Source organism: Nylanderia fulva, unplaced genomic scaffold (genome assembly GCF_048542155.1).
Source record: "Nylanderia fulva isolate GAGA-0341 unplaced genomic scaffold, ASM4854215v1 Scaffold101, whole genome shotgun sequence".
In the NCBI taxonomy this organism is placed as follows: Eukaryota; Metazoa; Arthropoda; class Insecta; order Hymenoptera; family Formicidae; genus Nylanderia; species Nylanderia fulva.
In genome coordinates, this window is record NW_028189204.1 from 329,835 (window position 1) to 347,613 (window position 17,779).

The following is a 17,779-nucleotide window of genomic DNA, read 5'->3' on the forward strand; positions in this document are numbered from 1 at the left end:
AGAGTCCGGAGGACTCTTAAGAATGCAGGGGAGGGGAAAACCACCAGCACTGAGTGGGTGCAGGTGGTGAAGAGGGGAAGGAGGAGGAGGAGAGGGGGAACCACCAGTGGTGTAGAGAGGAGCGACACCAGTGGTGGGGAGAGAGGCATTGGCGGCGGAGAGGCGACCGTAGCCAATGCCATGGAAGCGGCGAGGTGCTATAGGTGTCTCTACATGGGACACACGTGGCGCTATTGCACCTCGCCGGTGGACAGGGGTAGCCGCTGTTATAACTGCGGCTCCCCTGGCCACAAGGCGGCAGGGTGCCTGGCTGGCTTGAGGTGTCCGCTTTGCGTGGACTTCCTCCGGCCAGCCAGGTGCCGACATAGGCTTGAGGAGCGGGGGTGCCTTATGACACCCCCTGCGGGGTCTAGGGGCGGGGGTCTCCCTCCTTCTTCCCCGTCGTCGGTGGTTGTAGCTAAGGCTGCGGCTGCGGGCGGCGGCGGAGATCGAGGAAGGGGAACCCGTAAAACCCCGGCGTCGTCAGACGCCGGGTGAGGGTGTCGGGGGGGACATGGGGACGCTTAGGCGTCCCTCCCCTCCCCCACAACCTCCGAGAGAGAGGGGCCTCTCTGGCTGCGGGCGAACTCTGACCCCTAGGGGAAAGAGGGAGGCCGCAGTTAGGGGGACCTAGGAAGGGGGGGCCACGTATCCCCTGCGGGCGGACTTGTCCTTCCGCATGGGTGCCTGGCCCCCTCTCACAGACGGGACGTGACGCGTGGGGCCCTCTCACCGGGAGCCATAGGGCACCGGTGGGAGGGCAACACCGTCCACGAAAGGGGGTTTCTCTTATTCTGAAAGAAATCTCCTGATGAGGGCTCCCTCAGTGAACCGCCGAACCGGACCACCCTTTTGGGTGTCCGGGGGTTGCGACACTGGGGGGGCAAGGGGTGATGGCTCAAGCGGGAGCTCTCGAGCCATGGCTCCGCCCCTCAAACTCTTTGAGAGGGCGCGGCGTAGGGTCAATGTCGCCCTGCGCCGCAACCGCGAAGAACCCGTACAATGACGGGGGGAGGGTGTCGTTTTTCGCGGCACCCTCCCAAGGAGGGATAAGGCGGGGGGGCGGCTAGACGGCATGGGATTCCAGCATCCTGGCCGTCCCCTGTATAACGCCCGTGAAGGACATCCTCTGGGGTTTTAGTGCGGTAGGTCCTGTTCCGGCTCTCCGGCTCGCCGATTCCGACTCTCCGGACCGCTACGGCGGACCGGCCAGGCGGATGTGCGGGCCGGCCAGGCGGGGCAGGGAGTCCCACATAACTTCCGCCTCTACCCGGAGGCGGATGGTACCATGAGGTTTTCCCAGAGTTACAAAAAAAAACAAAAAAAAACCAAAAAAGAAAAAAGGGCGGGCTACAAACGGGTCAAAAGTGACTGCGGAAAAGGCTGCGATCGAGTCAGAAACGATTTTCGAAACTGTCAAGGACGTGAGTGAACGGCACGCTAACCCGAAAGAACGAGAATCTAACCCGAAAGAACGAGAATCTAACCTAAAAGAACAAAGCACGAACGCAAAAGAACGAGAATCTATCCCGAAAGAACAAGATCGTTAAATAAAAAACCAGAATGAATAGTGAAAAATAACAACGAGCAACATAGTTTGGAGAGACGGCAGTTGGTAAACGAGTTGCATGCGTCAGCGAGAAAAAATTTCCCTCGAAGACATGTCATAGTGCGAGGATACAATGATCTGTGGCAAGCCGACATTGTCGAGATGCGTCTGTACTCCCGTTTTAACAGAGGTTGCCACTACATACTCACCGTCATCGATGTGTTGAGCAAGTATGCGTGAGCTGTACTACTCAAGAGTAAAGGAGGAAGCGAGACAGCTGACGCAATCGCCGAGATAATTCGGGATAGCAAGAGATGCCCGAAAAACATGCAAACCAATAACGGGAAGGAATTTTACAATGCCGATGTGTAACGACTTATACGAAGACATAACATTAATCACTATTCTACATATTCGGTATTGAAGGCATCGGTCGTCGAGCGATTCAATCGCACGTTAAAGAACGACATGTGAAAGATGTTTACGCTGAATGGCACTTACAAGTGGTTCGACATGCTGCCACGCCTCGTATCAGATTACAACGGACGCAAGCATCAAACAATTGGTATGCGACCCGCCGACGTTACCCCCGCGATTGCCGAAAGACTCTTGGCTACCGTGTACAATCGTGTAAAAATCACGGGCCCGGCAAAGTTCAAAGTAGATGATCAGGTACGCGTCAGCAAGTACAAACAACTTTTCGAGAAAGGATACACGCCAAATTGGACAACCGAGGTGTTTAAAATTGTTAAAGTGCAGCATACTAATCCCGTAACATATCTACTTGAAAAATATCGCAAGACATTTATCGCTGGAGCGTTTTACAAGCACGAGCTGCATCGTGCAAATTATCCGGATGTGTACCTCGTGGAGAAAATACTGCGCAGGAGGAGTTTACGTTAAATGATTGGGATTCGACAGTTCGCACAACTCTTGGATACATAAAAACGTTGTTATCTGAAAAGCATTATATTTTATTCAATCTTTTTATTTTATAACATAATATATATTGTATACCATATATAAAATTTATAACAAATATACATATATAATTCTCAATAATACATCCTTACAATATAATATAAATATAAAATAAATATAATAAATATATAATTTATTTACAACGGTATTCGATAATGTCCTCACGGCAAGGTGTCGGTCAAATCAGGTACGACATACCGCTTGTCGTCGTAGAAACTTAGAGCAATTTTCATCTCGTTAATAGTATACACTTTATGCAATTTCGATCTTATACATGATTGCTGATGCGTCATTTTAATTTCTTCATTAAGGCAGCGCGTATAATCGTCGAATGTTATACTACGCGCTACGACGTTACTTTTGACACCTTTTGCCTTTTTAGTGTTCTTTTTATTATCCACAAAGCATACCATCCGCAAAGCATACATTTTTGCTCTAAGTCCGACGAATTCGGTCATTATTGCGCCGTTATTTTTATCTTTCATCAGACCCGGTACCTTTTTATTCGCAAGCGGTATACCGTACGCATTATTCGCAGCGTAATCGCTGGTATCGAATCGAGCGATATCGCGTTTCAAATTTTCATAGACATCCTGACATTTAATTTGATATATTAAACTGTTCGTGTCGGTGTACATTACTCTACAATTGTCATGATAGAGAGGTGACATGTATTTATAGTGAAATTCATAAAGACATACTTTTGATATGTCGAGTTTGCACATGCCGACGTAGATTGGTTTGTAGAATTGAACTTCGAGTATGCGTAATTTTATGGCAACTAATTTTTCTGAAAATATGCTTGTACTATGAAAATTTGGTTTCGCGATTATTGCCTCCGCACCGTACCGTCCGTCCCATTTTGTTAATAATTTTACATCCACATGATTGCGCACATTTTTCATCGTTTTGCCGAATACCGCATTATTCATTAATTTATATAAATTTTTTTCAAAATCGTTTTTTGTTTGTGTTCTAAACTGTGTGTTGAATTCTATGTATTTTTGAAGCCACGCTGACTGAGTAAATTGTAGTATGCGGTATATTTTTGTTATGCGAAGCCCGTGGCGTGTGCACTGCTGCAGATTACGATAGTGTATTACGTAACGCTTCTTATCGTAAAGCGTTGCGAGTTTATACTCCCGCTTGCCGGGCGGCTTGTCGCGTGTCGGGCAAAACGGTAGGTCAACGTGCGCCTCATGAAGATGCTGCGGATACTCTAAATCTACTTCGAGAATATAGCCTATAAGTGAATCAAACGCGATAGATGATATATCAAAATTTGATACATCGTCGACCCACCGAAAATCGGCATACGGCAATGGTTGACACATTGCTCATCCGTACAAATTATTTACATCAAAATACATGTGGTAAGATGAGGGTTTCGATGGGTCATACAATTGCATGTACTTGTTATTAGTTTGTGCGTATTGATTTGAACATTGGCTAAAGCCGCCGCGTATACCTCGTTTGACAAACATTACCATGTCAATGTCTGTTAATAACTTAAATTTTATATTTGTATGTTTTAACATGGCGTCTTATGTATATCCGGAAAGAGTATAATAATACGCGGGATCGAGTCTATAATTTTTTATACAACTGTCGCGAAAATTTTCAAACATGTCTGCCAATAACAAGACATCAATTTTTAAATATAAATCGCTATATTTGCCTTACGTTCGAAGGGAGAATCGGCTCCAGACGGTCTCGGCGTGCGTGTAATCACTCTTGAATACAGTGTCGCCGGTCAGGGAATTGTAAAATGAGTCGCGCGGCGGTAAACATGTGTCTTGTAATCTGTCCACGCAGTCTATGTATTCATATGGAAAGACGCCTTTTTGTGTCAATAAATTGAACGTATCTGCCGATAAATTTTGAAATTCCGATTGTAAAATTTCTAATTTATCTTTATTAAAAAAAGACGCCAGTTGTCGAGACTAGCGCTAAGAAATTTATACGAATCGATAAAGCGTAATTTAATATAATTTTTCGCATTGTTGTTTTGCGTCAATCTAACAGTTTTCGAGAATGATATATATTTTTCCTTTGTTATCGGCAGTAATTTGATTTCTCCTTCCAACGCTGTGGCTATGTCTTCGATAATAAAATGTGCGTCGTAACCTGATAAATTATGAAAGACTATAGGAATACAAAATGATTCTTTGTAATTTAAGTTACAATTTGAGTGCGCGGGGCCCCTGTACCGCCCGGTGAGGAGGCAATGATCGCGAACACGTGTATCGTTTTTGTCAAACGGTTTCCCACAAATTGTAACAATGCGTCGCGCTGCAAAATTTTAACCACTCGTCAGGCGTTAAATTTACCATGGGAACATTGGTCGTTAAAATATTATTTACGCGGATTGCTAAATTTTTAAGCTGTTCGGCGAACCACGCGACGCAATTGACACTACAACGGGAATTATACGCGGATAACGAATTGTCAAACAAACACTGTACGTAATACGCGATGCTGAATACTTGATGGTGTTAATAATTTTAGGCATTTTCGGTCTTTGCCAAAACACACTGCAGATCGGCGTACACGAAAGTCGCTTTTTCCTCGTGTAGTTGTCGAAGCCGAGCTACTTATCCTTATCGCTCGGCAACCGGATAGCGCAGTCGTTTAGTTTTCCGCAATTTTTCGTATGCGCCTGCAATTTATCCGCCGCTCCGAAATAGTGTAAACATCTGAAAATATTAAAAATTTTAATTAAAATCATTTTTTTTAATATAGTTAAGGTTTAATAAATATATATATTTACCAATCGCAGATAAATTTGTTATGAGCTTTTTTGCTCAGTTGCAAGCTCACGAGGGGAGACAGATTTTTTATCTACGCGAAATGCCCGACGCTGTTTTCGTCCTTCAGGTACAGCAGATTGACGTGTCTGTTTTTCTTTTTTTCCGAAAGACGTAACGGGACGATGTTCTCGTTGTCGATGATGTACACGTTTACGGAGATGTCGTTTGCCAGTTCAAAGTTTTTAATGTGGTTTACAGTCACTGGAAACTTAATGTTTTGGAGATTTTAGCACTGTGATGTAATGCGGATAGGAGGATTTTCGTTCCACATGTCTTTCAGCGGGGTACAGAGCGACCACCACTGACCATGCGATATACGCATTGTCCGCTGACAGCACATTAACCACCGCTCTCTTTGTCACAATTTTTCCTGGTAATTTGAGATGGCATCCCGCGCGCATTGAATTGTACTTGTTGATATTCACTGTCAAATCGATTATCTGCAACAATGCTCAGCCGCTATCGCGTTTCTGGAACTCTTTTAGCAATGCTAGCGTGGGCTTGATTACGCGGCGATCGTACCACTCGTGTACATTAGACGCAAAAGAGTTTAAAGTTTCTCGTGTTGATACTTTTATTGGCGCGTTTATCACCGGATACAAACTCACCGTTGAAAACGGTGTTTACTTTCACACTGATGTGTCTCTGCAGCACATTCTCCACGTTTTTGACTACAATGTCTGCGGCATTTTTCAAAAATTGACGCGGTTCGATATAGTCTGCGTTAATTACCGCACCGGTCAGTATACGGCTATCGAACGCCAAACGAGTCTTTGCGCGTTATTGTTGCCGCCGCCATTGAATCCAGGCATGGATTCACCATCGCCGCTGTCACTAAATCCAGGCATGGATTCACCATCGCCGCCGCCACTAAATCCAGGCATGGATTCACCGACATACCGTCTCTGCAAGCGCACCTTTGCACCCTCGAGTCGCGCTATTCTCGCCATCAGAGATTGCTTATGTCCAATCGAGAGACGCGGACGTTTGACACGGCTGCGTTCTTCCAGCTTTTCGATAAACTCTTCGCACTCTTGCAGCCATCCTAAATATTCGTCTAAGGTGGCGACTTGGCAGGAACGCTCCAACCGCGCTCAACATTCTCCGCGTTCTCCATTTTTTGTAAAAAAATTTATTTTTTCACACTGTATTACTATTTGTGATTACTAAACTTTTTTTTGTGCATCCCAAATGAGGAGAGCGTGCGCTCGCGTGGTTACCGTACTATGATCCGGCAGCAGCATCGGTTTTTATTATATATCCCGATCAACTCTTTGTTCTTCAACGCGCGATTGTTAATTCGCAAGAAATATTTGCGATATCTACCCGTTGATATTTCTTAGAAATACATAGATACCATACAGCCGCCGCCGGATCATCGTTACCTTCTTGGTGTACATTTCACCCCGTCGCAAGCGGCGAAGACATGTCACGAGATCGCAGGCAGCGAGGTAGCAAGCAGCGACACGTTTGCCCCCGATGACGCAAACTTTCCCCGCTGAAATTTCTTAGAAATATACAGATAACGTATAGGATCAGCAGTAGCCGCGCTCGCAGCCACGTATCGGGGGGGGGGGGCGCAACCCCCTTAGTAATAAATATCTGATTGTCGGCGCTCGCCAAAGAAACGGCGGCAGCCCTTTTGTTCTTAATAATTCTTAGAATTTGATTAACCAGAATTTTTACCTTATCTTGTAATAGATATCTTACAAAGATGCCGCTTATCTTATCTTGTAATAGATAATGCTGTAATAGATGAAGAAACGCAACTCCCTTAGTAATAGATATCTGATTGTCGGCGCTCGCCAAAGAAACGGCGGCAGCCCTTTTGTTCTTAATAATTCTTAGAATTTGATTAACCAGAATTTTCACCTTATCTTGTAATAGATATCTTACAAAGATGCCGCTTATCTTATCTTGTAATAGATATATGTTTATCTTTTGTTTATAAACATATCAGATAACATGAGCCCCTTATCAGGTAACCTGAGCTGATAAAATAAGCTTATCTGCTGATAAGACTCCTCCCCCGCGTGACGTCACCTCCTTTGCTCCCAATTTCCTCCCGCCTTTCACCCCCCTCATTGCCCCTGGGTTAGAACCAGCCTAGTATACCTACTGCAGTCTCCAACGCTCGTACATTCTTCTCTAACACAGCCAGTTTCTCAATTATTTGACGGCATCGGTATCCACCTCAGGTAGCGCTACACGACGAATCTTGCGCGATCTCGCGTTATAATCTGTAGCGACGCGACATAGAGCGTTTTTACGCACACATCTTCTCATCAATGTGTGCCAATGATCGCCGGTTGCATCAATTCTTCTCTCGAATAATCCAAATTTATTGATAAACATTTTATTTCAATGCTTTGTAAAGTGTCACGCGATGGACTAAATAGATTGTCGGGACCCCGTTTAATTTATAATAATGCCCGCTTCCCGCAGTTCCTCGATGATTGACAGGATCTCGTTGTCGTGCGCGTTGTTGCCGGTTTGACGCAAAGCGTCGAGCAATCATAGGCGATCCACTAGCTCGTTGGGGTCGTCCCAGTGCACGTAATCAATCTTATTGTTGATTAGCGTTATAACGCGAGGCATTCCCCTGCCAGATTTTGGGTCGTCCGATTCAATCCGTGTCAACGGTGCGATTATATATTTGTACTTGTCTCCCTTGCTACTCTTTACACGACCTTGCGCATCAAAATTGCGTTCATGCGTGTTTGTCGCCAATAATATGTGCTTGTATTTTTGCAAATCGTCCTCCTGGTAATTAGGCCTTTTCTTGAAGATCGACTTGTACAATCCTGGCATTCCAATGTACCGCGTGTCGCCTATGATTATATTGTCATCTGTGTCAATCGCGATTCGCTTGTTTTCGATGCGCATTTTATTCTCGCCGAAATAGACTCCGTATACATTATCAATCTCTTTTTTTTTGTTAGCACCAAGAAGAGCGTCCATGTACTTTTGTCCTAATGGCCCCAAATTCTTTCGCATTATTTGTTGATCTTCCGACAATTTTAACCAGTTTTGAAGGGATATTTTGGACGGGTTACGCGTGGTTTCGAAAACATTTTCGTCTACGAGTGTTTTGGGTATTATAGGTTGTGCGCTTTTCGGTGTAAAGGTTATCAGCAGTAAAGCTTCCAATGGCTTCGAAATATCTTGCACATGTTTTCTTATTTTCGGTGTCTCCTCTTTTTCCTCCTTTTTTTTATATCGCTTGATGGTTTTACGTTTTCTCATTTTTGGTGTCTCTCCCTTATACCGTTTCTTGATCTTCATACCGTCGTCGTAAGTGTTAGGCTCGTTTTTTATTAAAATTGTCGCGTTGTCGGCAATTTTGTAGCGGCTCAATAATAGATTTAAAGTAAGTCTCGACCGCGATATCGTCATCGATCTTTCCGGTCTTTAGAGCGCGATGTTTCTTGCGGATCGATTCAGCCGTCTTCGCAATCTCCTTGGCCGTCTTTTCACGCTTGCAAATATTATCAGCCATGTCGGCACTCTCTAGAATTTTTAACCTCTTTCGACGTTTCTCCGCGGGAGGATTGTCGGCGACGACTAATGGCTCTGCGGTATCGCGAACTCGTTAAATCTTTTTCTGTATCGCCCGTTTGTAAGCAAGCTGTCCTTGTCTATCACTAGAAATTTATACTTTTGCTGCCAACAAGCACGACATAACTCACTAAAATCCTCATACGACATGTCGGTATTCACGTGATCGTTGTACACGTGCTTCAAATTGATGGCGTCCTGTTTAAACAGGATTAGCAGGTTTGCGTTGTCGTGTATAAGATGTTTCGGTATTTTCGCGTATGTCTGACAGAGATAGAAGCAGTCGATGTTTGAGTGGCGTCCCATTGAGAAGTACTCTCTTATCGCATCTTGCTTGTCGCATGCTACGTCATCAAAGACAAAAATTGAATTTGCCTCGCTCGGTGGAATGACGTCACTGTTATTGAAGAATGTAAAGTAGCCGATTTCGTCAATCGACGTCAACAAATCCTCCAGATAGCGATATTTTGGTTGTTGCAGCAATTTCGAGTACACGTACACGTTCTCGAAACGCACGCCGTGCGGACTTTCCAGCAGGCTTATCAACACATTGGTTTTACCGCAGTTTGAGGGGCCGCAAACGATCGTATAGTTGTTGGTAGCATCGTACCGTGTTTGCGCACACCTTCGTTCACGCTGCAGCGTACTCTGTCGTCGTAATTCATCACTCGTATCGTCAGAGGTTATTGCACAAATTTCATTTTTTCCAATCCCGATTTGACCTTGAACGTCCGCTTATTTATAGCTGCGCGGACTCGCGCTTCGCTTAGTAATGTCTAGAGATTGCAGCAAATGTCAACGAAAATAGGCACAGACTTATTTTCCTTTTGATTGACTCACATCGAAGAGATTATGTCTGCACCAACGTTTGTCGACCTGCAAGGATTTATCTTAAATAAACGATTGTGAAAGAAGCGGCAATTCTGAGAAGAAGATAATATATCCTGTCACACTATTTCTTTGCATGCCCTGTGCCATGAAGCGTGCTCATAAAATTAAAAAGGCGTCAGACCTTGTAGTTAACTCAGCATCATCACGGCTTACAATGGGAGGATGGAAACGTCCCATACAGCATGGCTCAGAGCCTGATTACAGCAACTTTCGTTGGTGTAAATAAACTTGTACACGAGGACGAAGAAGAGGAGTTTTTTTTCGTGTATGTGAAAGAACTCGAAAAGCGAGAATGATTGGCCGAAATAATGGAGGATGATTGTGTGAAAAGCGGTTTTATCATTGAGACCTTGAATGCCATATATAAAGATGTATTTGCCTTAAATAAGTTAGATCCCACATATACTCTACGTTGTGTCAAACATGTAAAAAGTTGCGCGTTACAAAATGTATTTAAATTATTTAATTAGTAATCGGCTAATCGCGATGATTATCCGTTTTTTGAATAAATATATTTACATATTATTCTCTTTGTTATTTCTTTCCCTCCCTTTCTCCCTCACCAGATATGTATATTTCTAAGAATTCGTTTTTAAAAATTTCTCACGCGATCGTATTTCTAAGAATTTCTTTTACCCCTTTTAGTATTTTTAAACATTTCTCTTTTTTCTTTTCCTCCCTTTCTCATCAGACATATATTTCTAAGAATTCGTTTTACCCCTTCCCCCAATATTTTAAAAAATTAGCGTTACTCAATTATTAGTACCTTTATACGATCAGTCTTTCGTCGACTGTTCTGGCGGGTAATTCTCTTTTTTTTATATTAAAATATTCTGCACCAAAAGAAGCAGCATGAATTACTACATGCCGAGACATAATGAAACGTGCAAGAAGTAATGCGACGAGTCAGTGTAATTTTTTATATTTTGTATTTTTATATTTTTATTATTTTTATTTTTTGTACGAGTTATAATTTTTATCTAATTTGTACAGCGTTTCGCTGGAGCCTCGTATATTGGCAAGACGATACGCACTGACAACCACGGAATTCAAATTCCTCGAAATTGGCATCAGAGTGGATCCGCCGAATTACGTGGAAATCGCCATAGAAAATAATCGGGGAAAACAGCTAATATTATCTATCAAAACGTGGAAAGAACTCTACAAGCAACGTCACGCTATTCAAAATTATCTGAACAATGACTTTCCTAACAACGATGTGTATAATTTCATAAGTGTCGGGCCGCTAACAGTGCGATTTCACAAGATAAACGACCAAACTCATAAGTTTCAAATCAGCAGACGTGCGCATGATAATGGTCGAATCGACGTTACACCAAATGTTCAAGCTCGATCCATGCATCAAGCTAACATTTGTTCGATTGACGAGACTAACTGCAACAGTAGACATCAAGTTTGCGCAATTCTCAAATGTAGCATCCGCTGTAACGGATGCTAAAGAATTGCCGAATGCGATACGCGCTAGCAACGCTTTTAACAAGCATCAACTCATCGATTGCGAGCTGGTGGCTTTAGTCTTTAGTTCTTAATATGTACGAAGAAATTATATTTGTGTAATAAATATAAGAAGATTAAATATAGTTATAAGTCTATATATTGGTGTATTTTATTTGCGCGCCACCCGTTACATACATTGCAAGAGAAAATTATCGTGTCAAGGACATTGCCGCAGCAGCGGCAGCAAAAAACTCGACATTTTTATCTTACGAGGTTAGAGATAAGATGCGGCGAGAGAAAATCGATAATTGTATCGCAAGGCGCACGCGACAGTCTCATTAAAAGACAGAGATATCTAGAAGACGGGCCGCATCGAGATCCATGCCTGGATTCTGTTGCAGTGGGAGAGAGAAGATCCGTAGTGAGAGAGAGAGAGAGAGATGATGATGCAAGAAACGTGAGCGCAAGAAAAAAAGAAGACGGGCCGCAGCGCGAGAAAGACGCAGCTTGAGTAAGACTTTTAATCCCGAGATTTCGGGATCGGTATTATATTTTCATAATCCCGAGATTTATATCGGGATCGGGGTTTAATTTTTCTGCACTAGTAAAAACAAAAAAATCGTAAAAACTTACAATTTTTTGTTCTTGCACTTGCTATGTACGTCAAGATTTAAGATCAACGCTTCTCTTCTGTGTTCCGGCGATTATTATTATTATTATTATTATTATTATTATTATTATTATTATGTTAAGGAACGCGGAACCTGTTTATTTTATTTTTCCAAATTTAACGATTATTTTATTTCATTTTTTCTCTTAATAAAACGTCATGATTAATTAGAGTCATTGAGTGGTCGCTGCCTTTGGATACGCGGTCTAAATGGGAGGAGACTCTCAGTTTAGACGTATTTCCGACACCCGAACAATTGTACGGATTTATTACAGAAACGGCATTTTGCATATCCACACTAAAGCAAGAAGCCTCACGATTTAAAGCGAGGGGAGGCAACAAACGGTCACATATTCAGATCCAACCGTCGAAGGCGCGCAAGAATGAAACCAGTGCGCGTGTATTAATCACGAATACAAATTTTATTTGTCCACTGTGCAAGAAGGAAAAACACGGTTTGTACAGGTGTCACGAATTTGCAAAGTTACCGATACTATGTAGGTAAAATTTCATAAAAAAAAATTAAACTTTGTAAAAATTGTCTTCGCGCGCTCGCCGGTAAATGTACATGGTCGCCTTGCAGAATTTGTAGCAAACCGCATAATTCATTTTTACATAACTCGACACAAGGGCCGAGGGTCAAAACCGTGACTTCATCCAACGCGACGACGGCTCAAACGGCAAAGCTGGAATGACTAGAGCCGCTCGTCTTGAACGCAATTTCGCGAGATTCGCAGTGCCAGTTAATGATGAGTGCAGTAGTCCGCGTTAGAAATGCTCACGGTAATTTTGTTCGGTGTCGCGCTTTGTTAGATACATGTGCGACGGTACATTTTATAACGGAGGATCTCGCTCGCAGTTTAGGAGCGACTATACGCCCATTTTCTTTTTCGGTGGGGGCAATAAACGATTTGAATATGATGTCGAATGGCACAGTCAAACTTTCTGTCCATTCAATTTATAATGAATTTAAGAAAACACTTTCATTTTTATTAATACCCAAAATTGCAAAGAAAGTCCCGAACACATTGTTTCCGCGTGAATTAATTGATATTCCGAGGAATCTGAAATTAGCGGATCCTGAATTTTATATGCCGTAATCGGTTGATATGGTTATTGAAGCCGGAGCAACCTTATCGTTATTATTGATCGGTCAGATAAATCTTTCGCGAAATAATTGCGATTTATTTTTGCAAAAAACCCAACTCGCTGGGTCGTCGTCGGCGGGGTGGCATCCGCCAGCGGAAGAGGAAGCGTGACGTGTAATTTAGCGGAATTGACGGAACAAATTGCAAAATTTTGGGCATTAAAGGATACGACCGCGAATCAACTTAAAATATCGGAAAACGAAGAATACAAAGATCATTTTACGCAAAATACTACGCGTAATAATTCGGGACGCTACGTTGTACGGTTACCATTTTGTCCAGTAAAAAAAGATTTCGGAAATTCGCGTGCAATAGCATTTCGAGGGTTTTCAAGGGTTACAGAAAAAACTCGGTGCAAACCCAAAACTTAAAGACAAATATGAACGCGTTATAAACGAATATATCAAACTAGAGCACATGTTTTTAATAACAAACGAATTCGAAGGCGGTTGCTTTTTGCTTCACCACGCGATCATGAAATCGACAAGCGCAACAAGCAAAGTGCGGGTTGTATTTGACCCATCCGCGAAGACCCAGAACGGAATATCGTTAAACGATAATGATCGGTCCTACGATTCAGGGCAAACTTTTCAAACATTTATTACGTTTTTGCACGCACAAATATATGCTCGCGGCCGACATTGAAAAGATGTATCGGCAAATTCTGATTTATCCCGACGACCGTCAGTATGAAAAAATCTTTTGGTATCACAAGGATCGCATTCGCGTTTTTCAACTCAACATCGTGACTTTTGGCGTATCATCGGCTCCGTATCTTGCAATTCGGACAATACAACAACTTGCCAAAGACGAGGGCGCGGATTTTTCTTTGAGCGCTGAAAGCTTGAAACGCGATTTATACGTCAATAATCTTTTAACCGAGGCGTACACATTGGAAAAACTTACGCAAATTCGCGACAAGGTTATCAAAATTTTGAGCTGCGGCGGGTTTAGTATACGACAATAAGCATCGACTCATCTACAAGCCCTTAAAGATTTAAACAAAAGAATCTTAGATGTAGAGTTTCTTACTAATAAAAGCCTGATTTTAAAGACGCTTGGGATCGTATGAAACGTGCGCCGCGGCAAATTAATTTATACCGTGAAGCTAATTAAATTGATTTAAAAAATTTCAAAACGTCACATTTTATCAAAAATAGCAAAAATTTTCGATCCTCTAGGTTTATTCGGTTCGGTTATCCTTGCATGTAAAGCATTAATGCAAGAGTGTTGAAAGGCAAAAGTATTGTGGGACGAATTAGTGCGAAACGCGTTACATTCTTCATGGTTATCGTTTAGTGAACAATTGCAATTAATCGATCATTTGACTATCGATCGTCGATTGATTATTAACAAAGCTACCGAAATCCAAATACACGGATTTTGTGCAGCAAGCCTGCGTTTACATTTGATCTCGTAATAAGCAGGGCAATATTTAAGTGCAACTTTGTTGTTTCAAGGTTTGCGTGGCTCCTCTTAAAAATATCACGATGCCTCGATTGGAACTAGCGGTGCACTCACACTCGCGCGTCTTTATCGTGAAGTGTGTACGGCCTTCACGTTCCGACCAGACACAGTCGTTTTTTGGTCTGACTCTATAATCGTTCTCCACTGGGTAAAGAAATTCCCGAATAGTCTCAAAGTTTTCGAGGCAAATCGCGTTAGAGAAATTCAAGAAACAAGCGGTGGAGCCGAATGGCGACATATTTGATCGGAGAATAATCCGGCCGACGCATTATCGCCTAGTCAACTTCCGCAAAAGTTTTTAAAAAACGAATCTTGGTTTCACGGTTCATCATGGCTTAAACAATCCGAAGAGATTTGGTCAAAATCAGTCGAGATTCCGATTAAAGAATTACCGGGCTTAAAGAAAGCCACGTGCTTAATATCACAAATCGATCCAGACGATATATTGCAAAGATTTTCATCATATACGCGAATGATTCGTACTGTCGCATATTGTTTGCGGATATTACGGTCAAATCGGGATAAAGGTACGCTTTCAGTACAAGAAATAAACGACGCGGAAACCCGAATTTAAAATTGTTCAAAGAACACGTTTTTCAGACGACATTGATAACATTTCAAATTCAGAAAGAGCAAAAGGTATAAAATTAGCTTCTCTTAATCCGATAATCGACGAATCGGGCTTATTTTGCGTCGGCGGAGGGCTGCAGAATGCAAGCATGTCTTTTTCGCAGAAACATCCAATATTACTCCCTTCACATCATTACGTGACAGACTTAATTATTCGGGAATCACACGAGAAAAACTTTCATGCGGGCATTCAATCTACTCTTTATACGATTCGCCAACGGTTTTGGCTTCTCGACGGAAAAGATCAAGTACGCAAAATCGTTCGACATTGCGAACGTTGCATTCGGTTTCGTGCATCACCCACGGAATACAAAATAGCCAATTTACTGAAATACAGAGTCGTAGATCAAGTCAATCCGTTTTATCACACCGGTATCGATTTTTTCCGTCCAATGTTCGTCAAAGAAAAGAAACAGCGAAATTGAGGTTGCGTAAAAGTGTATGATTACGTATTTATATGCATGTCAATAAAGGCCGTACACATCGAGTTAATTAGTGATTTGACAACCGAAACGTTTCTAGCGGCTTTAAAACAATTCATGGGACAAAGAGCCGTTCCCACTCATATTTACTCAGATAACGGCACTAATTTCGTAGGCGCAAATAATCAGCTCCGCGAATTGTATGCGTTGGTCGAGTCTGAAGAATTTAAAATGCAAATTAACGAGTTTGCTACATCAAAGAAAATATCGTGGCATTTCAATCCATCCCTTTTATCTCACTTCGGAGGTATATGGGAAGTCGCGGTGAAATCATTTAAACACCACTTTAAACGTGTGGTGGGCAATCTTCTATTTACATACGAAGAATTAAATACTTTGGCAATAGAGATTGAGGCTGTATTAAAGTTTTGGCCTTGTGCCCTATATCTACGGATCCAAATGATCCATTAGCATTATCACCTGCTCATTTATTAGTAGACAGATCTTTCACAATGCTGCCGGAGGATAATTTAATATCTGTTCCAGAGAACCGTTTAACATGATGGCAATTGATAACCAAGGCCCGCCAAGATTTCTGCCGTAGATGGCATATCGAATATTTAAACAAACTTTAGAAACGTCAAAAATGGATCAATTCTAGCACAAATTTGAAACAAGACGCAATTGTGATTCTCATCGACAAAAATCAGCTGTGTATGCAATGGCGACTGGGGCGAATAGTGGAGACCTATCCTGGAGACGACGGCGTTATACGAGTAGTCACCTTTAGGACAACTCAAGGAACATTCCAATGTAACGCAAAATTAATTTGTCCTTTACCAATTATTTCATAATTCATTGTTAACAATTTTGGTTGTACATGTATGTAACACACGACCTTTATTATGAGACGTTTATTAGTTGATCGTTACACTCCCAACGGGGGGAGGATGTTCCGCGGATTATTATTATTATTATTATAATTTTTATGTTAAAGGAACGTGTTTATTTTATTTTCCCGAATTAAACAATTATTTTATTTTTTTTTTCTTAATAAAACGTCTTGTTAAATAACGCATTTTATTTATCGGCGTGTTAATACGTTTTGAATTTGGTAAAGTTCGCGCGTTATCGGTGGTCCTAACATCCGTACACGTTCCCGTAAGAGACCGCTCAGTAGCAGCGGCGCTCCCGACCAATGATCGAGGATCGATATAAGGCGGCGGGACCTCTGTCTCCGGCTAATTTGGCGACGGTTTTAGTATCAGTAAACTTCAAACGAGTTAGTGATTCCCGAGCCTCGTGTCTGTATTGACGAATTTTTCTCTAGATTCCATAACTTCAAGACTTATTACAGTGGTGATCACTCAGTGCGGGAATTAGTACGTTTCATTCCTTACCAGAGTAACTAACGTGCCTTCAGGCTATAAACAGATCTTCGGGCTATAACGTGACACATGTGTCGAATCATACGATACGTCTCTACTCGAAAACGGGAGACGATTATCATAATATTACGAGGCCCCGGTCGTAACAGAAGAATTACTGATACATACGATTTAGTCACGCATGAGCGCAACGTAACCAAAGGGTTACATATACGATACACGTCCATTCGCGCTTACGCGCATTCCAACGCACACATACCACACTTACACGAATTTTCTGTATATCAATGGGGTTTTTATGCCGCAAGGCTTTTCCCCTATGAGCCAATAAAGACATTTATATCTTGGCTCAAACACAACGATCAATTAATTTGCATATTCCTCATCCTACTATACGAAACCACGGAATCTTTCCTGGGGAAAGTTTCTCAATGATACACTCTGCGTCTCGAGACGCTGCTTGTTCTTAGTGGAGAAAAGTAACGCACACAAACGCGATCCAGTATTGCCGATTCCGAGACGCTGCCTCATACGCACACAATATTTGTATGTTAAAAAACTAATTCCTTTTTATGCTACAAAAAGTTTGTGTTTGAGATGCAAAGTAAATTTTTAGTAAATTCTAGAATCATTGATCAGCGTCAATAATAAAAGTCACGTTCTTTTTTGTATGTTTGTCAAGGTAAAAAGATGTCATAAATTAAAACCTGTCATTACAAAACATTCTTTGCATATAAACAATTAGCGGTATCGCAACCGTTTTCGCCG